The 19,594-nt window shown below is 41.1% G+C and overlaps 1 protein-coding gene across 1 annotated transcript in view; it reads left to right on the top strand.

The window, feature by feature from the left end:
- Positions 1-19,594, top strand: part of CSMD1 (CUB and Sushi multiple domains 1) — a 1,810,668-nt gene that overhangs the window by 1,337,543 nt on the left and 453,531 nt on the right. The window lies entirely within an intron of this gene.

The following is a 19,594-nucleotide window of genomic DNA, read 5'->3' on the forward strand; positions in this document are numbered from 1 at the left end:
GAGTTCATTTGGTCAACATAGAGCATAGGCAAATAAACAGATAAATAAAAAGAGTAAAAAACATCCATAATATGTTGTTCTAATTTTTTTCAAAAGGCATTAGAAATTATCAAGAATATGTTGTTTATAACACAGGCTACTCAGGTATATTTCAGTTTAATCACAAAAGGATCATATGCAACATGAATTAAAAAAGGACAAGGAGTGGTGCCTGTGGCTCAAAGAAGTAGGGCGCCGTCTCCATATGCCGGAGGTGGCAGGTTCAAACTCAGCCCCAGCCAAAATAAACAAACAAAGAAAAAGACAATTTTATTAACTGGAAAAAAGTATTATGTTCTGCTTCCAGATGTTACCAACAGAACACAACTAATAAAAGATGACAAATCTCAATAATACGAAGGTAGCTGGGATACATGTGATCAGCTATGACAACAGTAATGAATTAAAATGAATACATTTACAGAGAATTTGAAAAATTTCCCCAAACTATGCCATATTATTTTTAATGAAATAATCACTTTTAAGTATTAGCATTTCAACAGCTGTATTGGTCAATTAAAAAAAAAACAAGTCTGATGTTTTCTTGAGCAGCTATCATCCTCTTCAGATATATCACAGATGAAGTAGTCGTAAAGTTTTTTTTTTTCTGTTTTTGGCCGGGGCCAGGTTTGAACCCACCACCTCCAGTATATGGGTCCAGCACCCTACTCCTTTGAGCCACAGGCACTGCCCAAAGTAGTCGTGAAATTTACAACCCCAGCAGCGTAAGGAGGAACCGATAGATCAACAGGAGTCAGGGAAGAAGATTTCTTTCTTTCTTTTTTTTCTTTAATTTCTTATAGCATAACTGTGTACATTAATGCAGTCATGGGGTACAGTGTGCTGTTTTCATATACATTTTGAGATACTCTCATCAAACTGGTCAAGATAACCTTCATGTCATTTTCTTAGTTATCCAGTTAAAACGTTCATACTCTGCTTTTAGAAAGATTCACTTGTACCCTTGTAAGTAAACCATAGAGGTGACCCCACCAATCTCCCTCCTTCCCCCATCCACCCCCCTCACCTTCCCCCTCCCACCCCCTTCCCATAATCTAAGGCTATAATTCGGTTATGACATTCTTTTTTTTTTTTTTTTTTTTTTTTTTTTTTTTTTTTTTTTTTTTTTGTTTTTTTTTTTTGAGACAGAGCCTCAAGCTGTCCCCCTGGGTAGAACTGCTGTGGCAGTACAGCTCACAGCAACCTCCAACTCCTGGGCTCAAGCGAGTCTCCTGCCTCCGCCTCCCAAGTAGCTGGGACCACAGGCGCCCGCCACAACGCCCCGCTATTTTTTGGTTGCAGCCGTCATTGTTGTTTGGCGGGTCCGGGCTGGGGATTCGAACCTGCCACCTTAGGTGTACGTGGCTGGCGCCTTAGCCAGTTGAGCTATAGGCGCCGAGCTGGTTATGACATTCTTATAAAAGCTATGAATTAGTTTCAAAATAGGGCTCTGTACATTGGATACTTTTTCTTCCATTCTTGAGATACTTTGCTAAGAAGAACATTTTCCAATTCCATCCATGTAAACATGAAGGAGGTAAAGGGAAGAAGGTCTCTTGTTTGGAGTAAAACAGTGACAGTCACACAATGGAAAGTATTTTCAGTCTTCTACCCTACAGATTGTCTCAACACAGGACTTCCCTATGTACGATTTCTGACTGCAGGCTTGGAAACACACGGGGCAAGTGTAAGTGGCCAAAGCTTTTGATCTCTGTCTTATCCTTTCCTTTCCTTTTCTGAGTTTACCCAGTCAATGTCCAGGGACTTCCAGAACTCCTAGTGGGTGGGTAGGCTGGGGCTGTGCCAGGCCAGGGCATCTGGGGGGCTCCCCAAATTTCCTGACTTAAATACTCACCTGATAAATAATGTCAAACCACTAATTGTGATTAGAACTGTAATGCAGGAGACTTTCCAGAGAACCTGGGCAGAAGTGGCCATGGCTTGTGCCCCTGGGCACCAATAGAGGGTCAGAATGTTTGACCCCATAGACAGAAAACTAGTTTGGGAACATCTGAGTAAAATTCAGCAGCTTAGTGGAGACAGGATATCAGCAGAGTTTGAAGAGGTTTAAAATTTACCCTTAAGCAGAGAAACTCTAGCCTGAAGGCTGTAACGCTAACTGTTCCACTCCCATCCCCTAAGGTAACTGTGTTTGTTACCGAGTTCTGCACCACAAATTGTTCTTTGACTGAGAGCCTCCACGCTGATGACCTTTTCTGTAATCAAAAGACTCCCCCAACCCACCCAGTCTTTATTAAGTCTTTACTACTTCACTCTGGAAACACAAGCCCCAAAATCTTAATACAGCCTTTTGAGAATTTGGTCAGGGAGGCTCCTATCTACATCGGTACAGACACAGTGTTGGTTTCTCCAGGTCTCACCAGACTTTTTTGCAAAATTCTACTTGGTGATTTCCTGGTACAATTTCTCCCTCTGCCCCCAGACCTCGGTGATCTGATTGGGAAAGTCCCCTTTTGTGGAATTTCCATTCCACCATGTTCCAAGCTTCCTCCTGCCCCACAACACGAAATGACTTAACAAATGTCTTCCAAAATTCCTGACTATTCAATAATTGGCCTTTAAATTGGCTTCAGTACACTGTTGAAAGTTTAATATTTGCATGGGTGGAAGGACCAAATTTAATACTTAACCTAGAATACTCTGCAATTCATACCACACAAATATTGATAATTCCCGAATTGATCAACTCTGATGTGACCATAGTAAGAATGTCGGGGAAAGGTCCTGCAGGGAATAAGTCCTGTTTCTTGGACAGCGTCAGCCGCACACCACACAGAGGACATTTGTGAGAGGTGGTAGGGAGTCTGATTCTGCCTTATTACACAGTGGTGCTGGTATTGACAGGAAAGCATCAACTGTAACAAAACAGGATGGAATTGTGTTGCAATTTTAGTTGCGTATATCAGGGTATACGCAGGTATATCAGGGTGGCTAACTTTAAATCACTCTATTTATGGTATTGTTGTTATAATCATGTATAAATGGAATATGGAGTTCTTTGGTTGCTTTGTTCCCTGGTCAGAGGAAAGTATTTTTTTCACATTGTAATGAGATAACGTGTAACTTTAAACAACATGGCTAAGATGATTATGTGCCGTAAACACCTAGGAATGATGGCAGTCTTGATATTTCTGGCCACAGCCTGCAGTGTCGTGCCCTGGGAGCTCAAACTATCAGTTTTGGCCCTTCCCATGTTGCTGATGGTGACACTAAGAAAAGTCTTTAAATTCATCCAATCTCAGGGCAGATTAATAACAACCTTTGGTTTAGTCTGAGTTCCTCAACTGTTATGTTGCAGGCTGATTAAAGGTTAGAGACCTGGTGCTGAGGATATCACCAAAAGACTTGGGAAGTGTAGTCACCTGTAGGTGAGAGCAGGAATCAGAGTTATTCAGGAGGATGATCAGTGACATGACCTTTGCAAGACATTAAAGTCACTCAGAGAGATGGCACAACCTGTCCCCAGGTGACGGGAAAAACAACAGCATGAGACAGATCAGGCTTTCAGCCAAAAGTGTCTATTAGCAGCAATGCGCTGAAAATGTCTCTGTTATCCGATTTATAATGACTGGCTAGGAAAAAGAGAGCCTTAGAAAGCCATTCTTGTTTAGGACCCTTCAAACAAGAGAATGTCTTCATGCAGGATCTGGGAACGAGCTAACATCGCTTCCTGGGAGACAGAAGTGATTACGGGGAGATTGATTCTGAGCCTCCTAACTACTGAGAGACGAGGATTGAGTGACGCTCATGAGAAACCAAAGAACACAGGTTGCTCTTGGGAGAAACGTGCTATTCTAAGAAAACTGCATTTCGGTGCTACAAAAGGAAGGCATGGATTAGAATCCGCTGCTTTACCTCCTCTCTTTTCAATATTCCCTGCTCACACACTCTAATTGCTCCCTCTTTTTTTTCTGGCCTGAATTATTCTGCAGTTATGACCTCTGTGTGTTTATCTAGCTTTTTGTATCCCAAGATCGTCCCTTAAAAATCTGTCATGCACTTTCCTCGTTCTACACTTTAGAATACTAGATTCCTCCTCTGTTTGGTGGAGCTGCTCTCCGTGACTGTATCAGGAGGACGGGGCCATAAGACCTGGTGTCCCAGTATCCATATTTGTGGGCATCCCAGAACACTGGCTGGTGGAGGATCTCAGTGACGGTGGCAGAGCAGTGCACTTTGTCACATTCCCTGGGATAGTGGGTGTAACCAGGAGTTCACTTTAGGGTGCAGCCTGTTTTGCATGGCTGTAATCACTGAATAAGACTAAGCCTGTGTCCTTCATGAGCAAAGTGCCCCAAGACACCAACAAATCCATAATCAGATTTACAGTCTAAAAAGAAGTAAAGTAAACTTGGCTCACATGTATCCTTTCCCCAGCACCACATTCCACTTCCTGAGCAAATCACATCAGCATTATATTTGATTGACAGTTAAGATTTAATACTAAGGCAAGGGTGCTAAGAATAAATTGTGGTCTCCTCGGCAAAATTAGGAAGATTTTTTTCCAGCTTCACTTTTATGGAACAATTAAGACTGACCCACATCAGATTCATGATCCCTAAGCACCTGAGAGGGAAATAGTGAAAACATCTTCACCCACTTGATAAAGAAAGAAATGTAATGTGAACTTTACCTTCACAGAATTTGTGTGCTTGTCAGAAAGTCACATTTTAGGTAAATACACGTCTGTTTTTCTGTTATTACATTTTATTATCCCCCCCCCCACCTTTGATATTTTACAAAGTCATGATCAGGAATCAGGCTAAAATTTGGTGACTGTTCAGGTCATACTCACTGAACATTCCATGTAAGGACTGCTCCCCGTTTAATGCTCTTTAAATGTACCTGTGTTTTTGTGCTATGACCTCTCATTACGTACCAGCCAGCCTCTGCTGCCACCCTTCTCTTGTCCTGCTAAACATGTTCTTGGGAGAACTTGTTAGGGTCTAGGCACAGACTAGTCCACCCACCTGCATACTGCCTCACCTTGATGGTCTGAGCACAAACCAAGCTGGCATTTCCCTCTGGAGACCAAGGTAAGGTCTTCTGGAGGATGCAGTGCCCGGGTGCACCAGGCTGGGTCCAGCATCTCCTTGGTGCTGTGCCCAGAGACTCAGCCTCTCTCCTGACACAAAGCATCAGCGTCCATAGCCTCTCCCCTCTCCCCACAGACTGACGATTTGGTCCCTGGAATTTGATTTATGTCCCTGTACCCCCAGGTATGTACCTGTGATGCCTAGTGGGTCTTCACAAAACACTGAAAGAATGAACATAGCCATGGAATGGGTGGGTGGGTGAAGATGAAGTCCTCCTCCCAGAACTTACCATGGGAAGGAGGCTGTTGTGGAATAGTATGGACCACAGATAAGAAAAGGCAGGAAAAGTCCTCATCCCTGCTGACGGAATTTGCAGGCTGGCGTGTTCATTTCAAAATACACTTGACATTTTAGGATTTTAGACTTCGTGGGCTGACAAGGTGATGTTGTAGCAGCCATGATTTCAGTACCAGGTAGCTATGGTTTCGTGTCAGCGTTTACCCTTTGAGTGAGCACACTGATGCTCTCTTTTTTTTTTTCCTTTTTCTTTTTAAAATATCTTTATAGCTTTAGTTCAAACACACAGACTTTACTCTCAAAAACGTTTGGGAAAAATAGTTATGTACCAATTCTCCAGTTTTAATACATCTTTATTTGATCTCCAATTTGAGTTTTTTGGAGCAGGACTATTTTCCGAGTTAGGAAGTTTGTGTTTAAGTCTGGGTTTTATCACTTGCACATGGACTTTGAGTAAAATCTGTCTTTTCTTGGAGGATAGATTATAGACAGATTCTAAATCTTTAACATGAAAATTATGGAAGTTTTCATCCTGGTTTAATATTTTATTCTTCTTGGAGAGAGTAACCATCATTTCTCTCTCTCTCTCTCTTATTTATTTATTTATTTATTTATTTTTTTTGAGACAGAATCACAAGCTGTCACCCTGGGTAGAGTGCTGTGATGTCATAGCTCACAGCAACCTCCAACTCTTAGGCTCAAGTGATCCTCTTGCCTCAGTTTTTCTATTTTTAGTAGAGACTGGATCTCACATTTTGCTCAGGCTGGTCTCAAACTCATGAGCTCAAGCTATCCACCCTCCTCACCCTCCCAGAGTGCTAGGATTACAGGCGTGAGCTGCTGTGCCCAGCCATAACCAGCATTTCTTGAGGAATTATTTCGTTATTAATAATGTGCTAAGCATGTGACACATTATTGTATTAACATGTGACAGTGTTACTTTGTTTAGCCTTTTTGAAGACCTTCTAAAGTGTTGTTTTCTAAGACCTAATTTTCAAGGTCCTTCTATAATATTATTGCAGCTAAGGGCACGGAGCTAAGTAATTTGCCCCATACAGGGCCAAACAAGTAGTAGAGTCTGGATTGGAAGAGTAATTTGGACTTCACAGACCTGTCTGCTCTCCACCCTGCTCTGTCTCTGTCTCTTTTCCTTGGGGAGCAGGAGGAGGAACCAGGCAGCAATGGGGAGGAGCCAGAGCTGTGGGTGAGGAGGGAGGAACAGGAGGCGGGGACCAGCTGCCCGGAACCAGCTCCCAGATGCCCAGCCCCACAAGCAAAGCACAAACCACTCACCTCAGCCTCTGTCAGTAAAGCAAATACACACACCTCTGCTTTTCTCTCGGGTGGGAATCCCTCCCTCTCTCCTAATTAGTTAATTGTCTTAATCCTCACCAGTGTTGTCATATTTAGAGGGGGAAATGGCCAGGTGCAGTGGCTCTCACCTATAATCTAGCACTCTGGGAGGCTGAGTAGGGAGGACCCTTTGAGGTCAGGAGTTGGAGACCAGCCTGAGCAAGAGGGAGACCCCTGTCTCTGCTAAAAATAGAAAAATTAGTCAGGCCCCATGGAGAGTGCCTGTAGTCCCAGCTACTGGGGAGGCTGAGGCAAAGAGGGTCACCTGAGCCCAGGAGACTGAGGTTGCTGCGAGCTGTGACACCACAGCCTTCTCCCCAGGTGACAGAGTGAGAGACTGACTCAAAACATAACTAACTAAATAAAAACTGATGAGAGAAATAAATGGGTCCTTGATTTGTACATGTGAATTAGCGTGATACAGGTGGGAGGGGTGAGATATCACACAGACTAAGCGTCCCGTCCCCTCCCTTCACTGAGGCATGCTGCTCTCCCTGGCCATGACCACAGAGAGAGCTTCAGCCTGGACATCACTTCCTGACCAGTAACCACACACCTGACCGGGGGGCTGACAGGCTTTGATTGAGTCCAGGAAGTGAGGGATCAGAATATCCCTCAGTTTTCAACCAAAACCTCACTCTGATATTCTGTCAATTCTGGAGAAGCCAGGAACTGTGTACTCGGAAGCAGTGAAGCTTCCATTGTTTTCGTTTTGTTAATTTGCAGACCTCTTAGAGCTTCCTAAATATACGCCACAAACAGGATCTGTTTTATCTGCTCGAGACAAGAAATCCCTACTGGTAATTGGAGCTCAATGGAGGCTCAGCGACAATCTTGGGAGAATAGCTCATCTTCTCCATTGTAAGAATGAGCTAGCAGAGTTGGAAAATCCCCCAGTGACTTGTCCAAGACCACATGCCTATGGGAGTCCACGCCACCAAAACATTTCTCTAAGAAACTTGGCTTGGATTTTGTTTAATAGCAATGGATTGTTTTTCTCATGTTGAAACTGACTTTTGTAACTTTAAGGTTACAAAATGCTTTGCCATAGATAAGGGCATGGCTTACAAATAACTTTCAGGCATCGACCCCGTTTTTATCTTCTATAATCTCTATTTCTGTAGATGGGTTCAGATGGTATTTCACTGAATTATCCAGATTTTCTTACCAATTACTTTTTTCTTGATGTAGAAACTTTTGAGATTAGCTTATGTGATGAACACTTACATTAAATTCTCATAAGAATCCTACTGAGTAGATATTAATTTTTTTCCCCAGGTTAAGATGAGGGAAGTGGCGTACGGCTCAGGGAAATGGCATCTTGTTCAAGTTCACTAGCACCCTGACATTCTCGTTCAAGTCTGAGCTGTGAGCTCTAAGTGCTAAGCTATGAGCTCATAAGTTCTGAGCATTTAAGAGTGTTTTGAGTTCTAAGAAATCCTTGCTATTTCTTGAACAACCGTTCATACGTTGCTCTTCACAAATGCTGGTGGGTCTCATCTGTTTGTTATGCGTTCCCAGCATAGGGGACAGTTAATATCTGTGTTCTCTGTGCTATGACAAGCATTGGGTAGAAGATTGCAGAGTTTTGTTCTCTATTCAGTCTGCATGGAACACTAATCACATTTGTTGATAGTATTAGAATAACATATGTATAAAATAATAAAACTTGCAGAAAATTTTCCATAATAGATAAGCTGGAAATACTCTAAAGCCTATTGAGTAAGTGATAGAGTAGATCAGTGGCTTCAAAAACTTTGTCAAATGTCAAAACAATAAGCATTTTAATTCATGGATCTGAATCTTTTCATTTTTAGGTTCAACATTATTATGAATTTAAAAAGTATTTTTAACAATGGAATAAGTAAGGGCAGACATTTCCTTTTGGATTCTAAGAAAACATGTTGTGTCAGCTTTCTAATTTTGCTACAATTTTTCAAATAGATTTTATGAAAAAAAATTTTTTTATTAAATCATAGCTGTGTACATTAATACTGTCATGGGGTACAGTGTGCCGTTTTTATATACAATTTGAAATATTTTCATCCATATGTATTTTTATAGTTTTTATGGTTTCATGTCTTAAGTTTAAATCTTTAAGGTTAACGTAGCCTTCATGTCATTTTCTTAGTTATTGTGTTAAGACATTTATATTCTACATTTAGAAAGATTCACATGTACCCTTATAAGATGAACCATAGGTGAAAATTTGTCATCGAGTTTGGCTCTGAACTTTAATCATTATTTTTCAACTCTCTATAATCTGTGCATTCAAATTCTGTTATTTTGTTCATAATGTTAACAATCATTATCATTTTAGGCAATTGGCGTATATTTTCGTTCAATCATTGCACCTTATTTAAGGTATCGTAGGTGAGCAAAGTTGCCTAAAAAAGCTTAAGTGTGAACATCAGCACACTTAGTAGGCGAGGATGCCAGTGTTTAAATTTAAGTCGCAACAAATGGTTTTATTGCCTCTTCATCTTTATTTTATTTTATATGGGTTTTAAAATATTTAAGATGTTAAAAGCATATAGAAAATAAACAAACATCCACATATAAAAATAACAAGTAAATCACTGCCAAAGCGTTTCCAATCCTGTTGAATTCCCTGGCATATTCTTTTATAATCATTGTCTTCCTCCTTTAATCTTCTTGGAATCCCAAATTGGAAGGTTATTTGTTCCTGAAACTTACTTCCGTGCAGACATATATTTTCCTAAGCAAAATAGTCACACGTTTTCCCGTATATTCTTGGTAGAAACTGAGACATTTAGAGACAAGATAGAAGATAAAAGAAGCAGGAGTGCGGGAAAGAATAAACTGTGTCCCCTGCAGCGCTCGAGCTGAAGAACCGTCATTATCGACTCACCTCTTCCCGCTGACAGCCAGGCACAGCCACTCACCCGCATCTTCCTATTCTGCACGTTCTCCTCTGCACCTGTGTGTACCCCTCCTCCAGGGCACACTTTAGAACCCAAGTCCCTTGAAGCCTCCTATCCCCTGAGGGGTCCAGAGATGGCTACTCCAATGGCATGGGAATTGGAGGCATCTCGGTGGCCTCCCCAAGGCACTTGCTGGTGGCAATACACAAGAACCTGGCTCAGTGGTGCTTGGTACTTTGGGGCAGCCCCCCCGATGGCTTGTCATGGGGCTGGGGCAGCTGTATTAGGAAGTGCCACCTGCCTCAGTGCCACCTACCCTAGAATGCGTCTCCTAGTGAGGCCACATCTGGGCCGCGGGGCCCAACACCAAGAGTAAGTGGGTCTCCCTTTCTTCATTTATTTCACTGTATTATTAACATGTAAAATGAATGTGTGTACTGTAGAGCCTCCTTAGCTGACCACCTCCCTGTATTTGACCGCCATCTTAAGCTGACCTAATTCCCAAAGACCAGACATGCACCACACGCATGTAACAGTATCAGTGCAGCAGGCCGAGGTCCTGATGTTGACACCTCCACATGGTGACCAGTTTGTTACGGTCCTTTGGGTGGTCAGCTTACAGATGTTCTGCTGGATTTTTATTTTTATCCAACTCAACCTTTTTCGTTTCTAGTTTAAGTATCACTTTTTAGATAGTTTTTAAAAATCAATCCTATTACTGGACATTTACCTTTCAGAAAGTAATAAGAAATGTGTTGATAAAATACCTGAGACATTTACAAATCTGCAAAATACTTTCTTTTCCTTTTCACATAAAATACCCCCTTTACAAATGAGCATCCTCGGAGGAACAGCTTCTTTATTTTTATCTGGGGCTCATCATCTTGGTGGCCCACTTGCTCCTGGGAAACAAAACTCACCCTGATTGGTATTTCCTCAGACATCACCCACTTATTCTGGGATTTCCTATAGAGTTATGTTCATTTTCTTAGAGTCAGACAGTCCTAGGACGTGAAAAAGTGCTATGTTTTTCTCACATAGTCTCGCTTTATTTACATGGGGCTGTAATGAAGCACTTTTAAGCCCCACGCTGAACTCTTTAATCCGTTTTAAAAATGTGCCTTCTGTTACTTTCAGGTTATTGATTCCGGATCCATTGTTATTTTTCGGCAAACTTCAATATCGTCCGCTTTTATCTAGAGATCTATAATTTTCTGCTGCTCTCCTTTCATCTTTTATGCCTTCAAAGCTGAGCTAAGTTACTCCACGTCTTTGGTTGATTGATGTAAATGTTAATTTTTCATTTTATCACATCTCATAATGTTCTGACTTTCTCTATGGTAGTTATTGTTCTGTGAGTTTAAATTCTCAGGCCCTCATTTGTAATAAGTATTTTACTTTCTTTCATACATTTGAGAGCATATTTCAGTAATTTTCTAAATTCTGCTTGTGTTTTCTGGCTGCTTGCTTCATGTCAGGAATTAATGAAAGTCTCTTGGAAACCTCACTGGTTTATTTTCACATTTTTTATGCAGCAAAACTTTTAAACTTTAAACATGTCCCTCCATTACTGCTTTGTGTTTGCTTACTTTCCCTGCTGCCTTGGTTAATCTTTGTTGTTGTATTGTAAATATTTTATATCCAGGACAATTTTGCTGGCATTTTGATAGGTTTTGCTTGAGAAATTCTGTCAGATAAGTTCCTGACACCCTCACAAGGTCCCCAACCTGCTACTTACCTGAAGTTTCATGGATCTCACTTTACTCCTCAAGAATTCGCAATGCCCACGTCTAAAGATTTGTCAAGGCAATACTTCTCAAGAGCAGCAAAATGCTACTACCAAAAATAGAGAGGGAAGTGGGTGGATTCTGTCTGGAAATCAAAGGATAAAAGACTCCAGCAAAATTCCATAGAACTGGTAGACAAATACATTAAGTTGCAGGATATAAAATCAACTACAAAAGGTTGCATTCCTGCACACCAGTAATAAGCCAGCTGACAAAGATGGAGAAAGCAGCCTCATTGACGATAGCTGCAAAGAACCTAAAATACCGCGGAATAAGTTTAACCAAATACGTGAAAGATCTCTTCAGTGAAAACTATAAAATACAGATAGAGGAAACTGTACAGGAAACAAATAAATGGAAAGATATTCTGTGCTCATAGATTGGGGGAATTAATATTGGTGAGTGACCAGACCACCTGAAGGGATCTACAGAAACAATGCAGTCTCCATCAGAGTACCAATGGCAGTTTTCACAAAAATAAACCAGAGTTTGTCTTTTTAACATTTTGAGAAATACTTGGAATTTTGCTCAACTATTTGTTGCCATTTCTAGATCATTTATGATGCCTTTTACTAATGACCTCCCTGTACTGCACCTATTTCTCTAACCTTGTCAGCATCACTTTTTTTTTTTTTGCAGTTTTTGGCTGGGGCTGGGTTTGAACCCGCCACCTGCGGCACATGGGGCCAACGCCCTACTCCTTTGAGCCACAGGTGCTGCTCCATCAGCATCACTTTTGATCGATTCTGTGATCCCCAAGGAAAGATGAGGTTAAAATTTGGGATTTGTACTCAATTTGATGTACTGTATCCTTTGCTCCCTGGTCAACAATGGAAAATATAATAAAATAACAAGAAGAATATCGCATACATTTTAGTAATGAGCTACAGGCATTTAGTATGTGTTCATATATTTTGTAAGAATTTGTTTACATCCTACTATTTCACACAATTTTATGATATCCATTATGTATGGAAATAAGTGTATTTTTCTAACCTAAATAAATATATTACAGGTACATTTTAGAAACTAATGTATATGTTCCCCTGGTGTTAGTAGTTGACATAAATTATTAATATTTTTATATAAATTAGAATGGAAGGTGGAGTGTTCCCATTGATTTTATGATCCCTCAATTCTTGTAACTATGGTAAAATAACAATCATGAATAGTTAATGACAAAATACTGTATCAAAAGGCCAATCACCATGAAGATACATAATAGAGCGGTTAATTCTATTGGCCTTCAAATGCAGATGGACACCCATCATTCTGTGACCATTTATGGGTAATGAGGAAGCGTCTTCTTTTGAATAATGTTTCTGGCATACTCAAAGTTCCTGATAAGACAAAGTAAAACAACCTAAAAAAATAATATTTGAGCGAACAATTCTATCACACTCTATATACACTAAAGTAAAATATGGTATAGGAATTTGTTTGAGGCTAGTTTTAAAATACTTTGAGTTTCAGCTCTTCCATAAAACTAGGATCACAGTTCATTGATCTATTTCATTTCTTTCAATTGAGTAACTGTGAGAATCTTCTAGGAATGGACTGTGTTATAAGATAAGTTTGGGCTGTTTCAGACAATACCATAGACTGGGTATTTTCTGAACAGTAGCAGCTGGTTTCTAGTGGTTCTGGAGGCTGGAAGTCCAAGGTCAAGGCCGTGGCAGATCCCATTTCTGTTGACGCCCCTCCTGGTTCACAGGTGACTCCTTTTCTGTGTCCTCCTGCCTTGGAAGGCCCAGAGGCTCTCTGGGCCCTCTTGTAGGGGACCAGTCCCATTCTTGAGCTCCACACTCACGGTCTAATCACTGTCCACAGGCTCCACCTCCTCCTGCCATCACCTTGGGGTGCTGATCTATTTCAGCTGATGAATTTGGGAAGCTGCCGACGTGCAGACCAGCACAGAGCACCACTGGCGACAGCAAGCACGGCTCGCACCTCCCAGACGGTGCTGTTAGATCAGGGCATTGCTGGATCATTTTAGCTGAATTCCTGTTGCTGTTTTAGCTGGTACCTGTTCAGTTAGGGCTGAGCAATCAATGTATAGTGATCTTGGTCGCAAGATGGGGCGATAGGAATGTCAGCTACTGTGTTCTGGAATGTGCCGAGACCTGCTCTGGCAAACTGACTGCTGATCTATAGGCTTCCTTGGTGTAGCCTGTTGACGTGTAATGAGACACACCAGGATCGTAGATACTTCTGTTGGTATTGACAGAGGAGGTCAACAAATCCATCCCGTTTTTCTGTATTTAAATTCCTCCCCACTCCCTTAATCAGATGAAGAGCAGTTTGCTAGAGAAACAGTGTGTGGGCAGTCCTAGGAGAAATAAGAATAAAGCAAGCAAGATATATAGAGGGAAAAAATCACATTCAGGTTCTATAGGTTTGGAGGTTTGAGGAAAAATGTCGAGTTCATTCTGAATCGATCATATAAGATAAACATCCAGACTCTGAAAACATCGCAGTGTTCCTCATTAAATAAAGTATATGGCTCACTTTTTCTCACAAACAAGCAATATTTTTATTCTTAAAAAACCCAAATCTCTCTATATTAATAACTACAATTTATTATGCTTGTGTAAGCAGTACATAATCTCATCATGTCTGGCATGTAGCAGTTTGGCAGATCTTTTCTTCTGAGTCCTACTAGCAAAGTAAAAAAAAAAAATAGAGATAATATTAATTTATTTGAAATTCACCATAACTCACCATTTGTTTTACTCTTAATTTACCCCCAAATCATTAATATGAAATCACATAACTTCTGCACTCCAGGGAAATTATGAGCTACGAGCATAGACACACACACAGATGTAGCTGTAGTTCCGGACACGGACACAGAGACACAAAGACAGTCATGGGAAGAGCAGCTTGCGGCCAGCTGATGCATCCTCTGGGGGGGCAGCTCTGCCTGCTTCCAGTTTGGGGCTGGGAAGAGGAGCATTATAAACCAGGGAAGTGAAATGGGACATCTTTGAAGCACCCACACACACAATCATTTTTAGCACGTCAAGGTTACAGTGGCCTCTGCTGGGCAGTCCAGGCACTCACCCTCAGTGTGACAGTGGGCTGTGTGGCGACTGTGGCGACAGTCTGTTGAGTGTGGTCTTTCAGCAACGTGCTCTGTTGATAAGATAAGCAAGACAATAGTCCGAGTGTTGGTGACAGGAGGTTGGAAAGTTACATATGGAGAGGAACAAATTAACCCTCGACTGTGTCTCTGAATATTCCCGCAAGATAAACACTAGTGCCATTTTATATTCTTCCTTTAAAGAGTTATGACGCCAGTCTTACCTGTATTTTTAGAAATATGTGATTTATAAATGTGTAAATATTCATAAGGTCGTGTTCTACCTCATGGATTCTATAGGGCTTTTGATGTGGTTGATAATCTGTGTAAAAAGATGATAAAAAGGGCTTTTACAGATCAACTTACATAACACTGAGATTCAGACAATTGTGAAAAATGGAAATTATTACAAACACCAAGATGTGTTTAAAAAATAGCACAGAAGGCTGGACAGAGTGACCTCTCTTTTTCACAGGCATGAGATTCTGTTTTGAGGTTGAAAAGGTCAATCATTTTATATGTTATCATTAAGAAAATATTTTTCTCTAAATGTTAAATTCTATAATTATTATGTATCTATGTAAGCCCCCCCTGTGGCTGTTAAAACTTTTGGAGTCCAGGTCTCTATCTCCTTCTCATTTTCCTTCCCCTTTTTTTTTTTTAATCTACTGGCATTAAGGAATCTTTACTAGTGAATGCTAAACTCTGTATCATTGGTATTAATCAAAATGCTTCATGCAGATTTTAAGTTTTGAAGACAAGAGCACTGTCCATCTCCTCGTCAGCTCACTCTGTGGGGAGGAGCAGGCGTTCCATGTGTCCTGTAGGCTGAGCTCAGGGTGCTCCGTGGGTGGCTGTCAAGGCCACTGCCAAGGAGGTTCTCCCAGGGAGCTCCCTAAGGCAGGAGTGCAGCAAACCCAGAAGCGGGTCAAACACCCCTTAAACTTCAGCAGGGCATAAGGTAAAAAGAAAACGGTGAAAATAAAAGTAAATCAGGGAAATCAAGTTTTTCTTGGCTGGCTGTCTGGCGGAATTGAGATTTTCCCAGATTTTAGAAGATTTCAGATCTTCTTTCCTCTGGTAAGGAAGGGTTGCCTCTCTCAGCTTCCCCTCTGGAGCTGAGAGAGCATGGGAATGTTTAACAGTTTATCCTGATTATCTTTACTCTATAACTTCTTTTTTTGAGTGACTGAGTTTTTGTTTGTTTTTTGAACTATCAGAAGATGTTTTTGTATCTGTGTTATGTAAAGACATTACAAAGCTGTATATATGCAATTTCATCATATTTTGTTGACCATTGATAAAATAATATTGTACTATTTATATTAGTACTATTTAGTACTATTTATATATTGTACTATTGTAAAATATAGTACAATAATTTAATGAACCACTCAAGAGCTATTTTTTCTCAAAGCCCCAAATATGTATGGGCCAAATAATGTTACATAGAATATTAATTATTTTTTAGTTAGGGAGTAAGATTTATAAGTGGCTCAATAGACAGGATTTATCTCAATGAGCTTTTTTCTGGGTATATAGATACACAAACAGAAACAAATCTTATATATAAATATATGCAAAGAGATAGACATGAGGTGTGTACATAAACAGAAATGAAGCTGAAACATAGGGGATCTCATCCCATTTCTCTGATCTTTGAAAAAAGACCTCTAGTTATTAAATAGCTTGATAATCTAAGGATCTATTGAATGGCTACTTTTTTTTTTTTTTCACTCTTAAGATTCTACAAAGGCCAGGTTGTGTCATAGTAAAACCTCATCTTTTTTTTTTGTCACGGGTGGGGAACCCATAAGATGACTAATTAGATAGCGTATGACCCAACAGGCTGTCCCCCGGAACTGACACAGAGTCCCTTTAGTTAAGCTTCACAGAATGCACACCAGGCCACCAGACTGGGACTCTAACCCTGTGCACAACCACACAGGGACTCTAACCCCTATGTACAACCAGACAGGGACTCCAACCTCTCTGCACAACCATACAGGGACTCTAACCCCTATGTACAACCAGACGGGGACTCTGACCCCTGTGTACCAGACGGGGACTCTAACCTCTCTGCACAACCAGACGGGGACTCTAACCTCTTTGCACAACCAGACAGGGACTCTGACCCCTGTGCACAACCAGACAGGGACTCCAACCTCTCTGCACAACCAGACAGGGACTCTGACCCCTGTGCACCAGATGGGGACTCTAACCTCTCTGCACAACCAGACAGGGACTCTGACCCCTGTGTACAACCAGACGGGAACTCTCACCTCTCTGCACAACCAGACGGGGACTCTAACCTCTCTGCACAACCAGGCAGGGACTCTAACTGCTGTGCACACCTGAATAAAGTGAAAAGTATCTCTTTATAAACGTGAAGCCACAGCAAGAGCAGGAGGACACCCACCAGCATGTCTGGAAGAAAGTATCGGGCAGGCTGCCAGGAGCGGCAGGGAGGCGCGTCCTAGTCACCTGCCCAGGGGGAGTTGTAGGGTCCTAGGTGATGCCAGCTGATGACCCTTCATGGTCACCAGATTGTGTTGTTAGACCAAGGAGTCAGCCTGTCATCCAAGTCCATCAACAGAGAAGCAGATGGGAGTTCCAAAGATTTCACTTCTATTTATAGAAAAGTAAGCAGTTTTGGAGAGCAGTGGGGATATTTCTCTGAAGAACTGTTCTGCCCTCCTCTTTCATGTTGTTGCTTTTTATTTTATAGTAAAAGTAAGCATCAGTACTGTTATTATTCATCATAGCATACGTCAAACAGATTTTCTTTATAGGTTCCAAAATCATACATTTTTTTATCTTAAAGTGATTATATCTTTAAAGAATTTTTACTTCAGATTAAATTTACAGTTAGTTAACATTTTATTGGGTGCAGAGTGCCCTGGGTTCTCGACTGGTCCCATGGAGTCCAGTTCCCCCACTTATTTATGTAAGCCTTGGAAGTAAGTAAACCATCCCTGGACGTCAGCACCTCAGCTCATCTGGCCTTGTTAGGGCCGACCAGCAGTGTCCTGTGTGAAATAGCTGTTCAGGTCAACAGTGGCTGGTGACGCTGGCAGCACGTGAGGTGTTCGGGAGAGGACAGGCAGGCAGGGACCTGTTGTTGACAGAGGGACATTGAGTCCAGCGGCAGGAGTCCTTGGAGCACAGTGGGGGCGTACACATGTGCTGGGGAAGGAAAGAAACCATCTTGGATGATGGCCCTGAGTTATTTACAGTTTAAAACATGTGACCCTTCCCCTCACTTTTCATTACATCTCTGGCTATCTTTCATGGAGAAAGAGTTTTATTAAAAATACATGTATTTCTGTATTGCAGCCATGTGTAATTGTAGAATGCTGTGTTTTCTGATAAACCAAAGGCTCTTTAGACAAGATGAAACCCCAGAGGCTGCATATTCTTTTTCTTTTCACTGAGTGTCAATAGCATGGATGAAAATGTCCACCCGGCAACAGCCCCTGTGATCGTTAAGATGAGACATTGACAAAGACTTTCCCTGACGACCTGTGCCTTGGCTTTAAAACATTACACAGTGACCGTGTTTGTAGCCCTGATGAGAGCACGTTCATGTAAAGTGACCCCTATACCGTGACTCATTACAAGTTACCCAGCCATGACCCTCAGCCCTTGGGGGACTGTCCTCCCTGCCTCCCAGGGCTTTACACAGGTCAGGGCCGAGTGAACATGTCGTAAGGTGATGGGAAACAACCAGGTATCAGAGGTGGTTCTCCAGCTCTTGCATTCTCTAATTATTAGACCATTCATTTATAAATAGAGCCATGAGAGAGGAGAAAAATAGGAATGAAACCGTCATCAGGTGCCAGGCTTAATATGCAGTGTTTACACAGGTTGCAACAGCTATCAACCCCGACACCTGTTTTGAGTGAGACTGATAAAATAATGCATTCATACAAACACTGCAATTTGAAATAGTAGTTTTCTAAATAAATCATAATGGCTATATCACTAATTTTAGTAAGAATTTCAAATAGCAAAATTAATGCATTTCTTATCAGCATGACTTAGAGAAGCAGCTGTTCAGAGCCTGATCAAACCGCTCACATGGATCAGGGGGTTAGAGAGGCCCCGCCTCCCGCTGGTCCCACTTTCTCTTTTCTTTCAAGTTTAACAAATAGGCATTTGACACCCTTTACAAGACTTTGCAATTTGAGCTTCATTCTGAGATAGTTCCCATTAAAATGGGCCCTCAGAAGTATTGCTGGTGTCCCTCCAGGCTACCATGCCCCTTCCTCTCTGCCTCTCTCTCTTCCATTTAGCCATCTGTTATCTATGTAGCATTGATCACTTACTGATCCTTCCTGTCTATTACCTATCTAACCTTTCTATCACCTGTCACCTGCTTATCTATCTACTATCATCCTGTCTACCTATCTAATCTGTCTCCTGTCTCTCTCTTCATCCAATCTGCTTCTATTTAATCAACCTGTCAGTCATCTACCTTCCTAATCCATCATCTATCTATGTATCTATCTTTAATCTATCATCTCTCTCTCTCTCTCATTGTCCTATCAATATCCTTTCCTTGTTCTCCTGGTCATCCGGGTTTCTAGCCTAACTTCAAGATTTCTTCATCTCCCTTTGCTCCTTGATCTCAATTTTGGTCAGTAAAGGAAGGATTTCTTCCTTCAGGCTAAAAAGATCCTGGGTTCTGCAAAAAGCAGCTTGCAGATTATAACACAGTATTCTTCAAATACGAACCAGTCCTGTCCATATGTTATGGTGTTGGTCACCACGACAAGGTATTCTTTATTAAAAAAATACTACAAGGTTTTGTAAAGATAAGTACAGAGGACGACATTCTAGCCTCAGAAAGCCTTTTACTATCAGGTGTATCCAGATGAAGTAGAATGATTTTGAAGTATTTCTTCTTTTTCTATTGTCTATAAGATTTGGCATGATCTGTTTTTTGAAATTATCTTTTACTTTCATTTATAAATATTAGTTGTCTATTTTTTGAGACTTTGGGGAAAAAAAGAAGTAGTTAACTGATGACTCCATACTGAACCTCAGAGTCAAAGCATTCTATTATAGACATACTCTCAGTTGACAATGTGA

The sequence above is a fragment of the Otolemur garnettii genome, unplaced genomic scaffold (assembly GCF_000181295.1).
Source record: "Otolemur garnettii isolate 467f Iridium unplaced genomic scaffold, OtoGar3 scaffold00114, whole genome shotgun sequence".
In the NCBI taxonomy this organism is placed as follows: domain Eukaryota; kingdom Metazoa; phylum Chordata; class Mammalia; order Primates; family Galagidae; genus Otolemur; species Otolemur garnettii.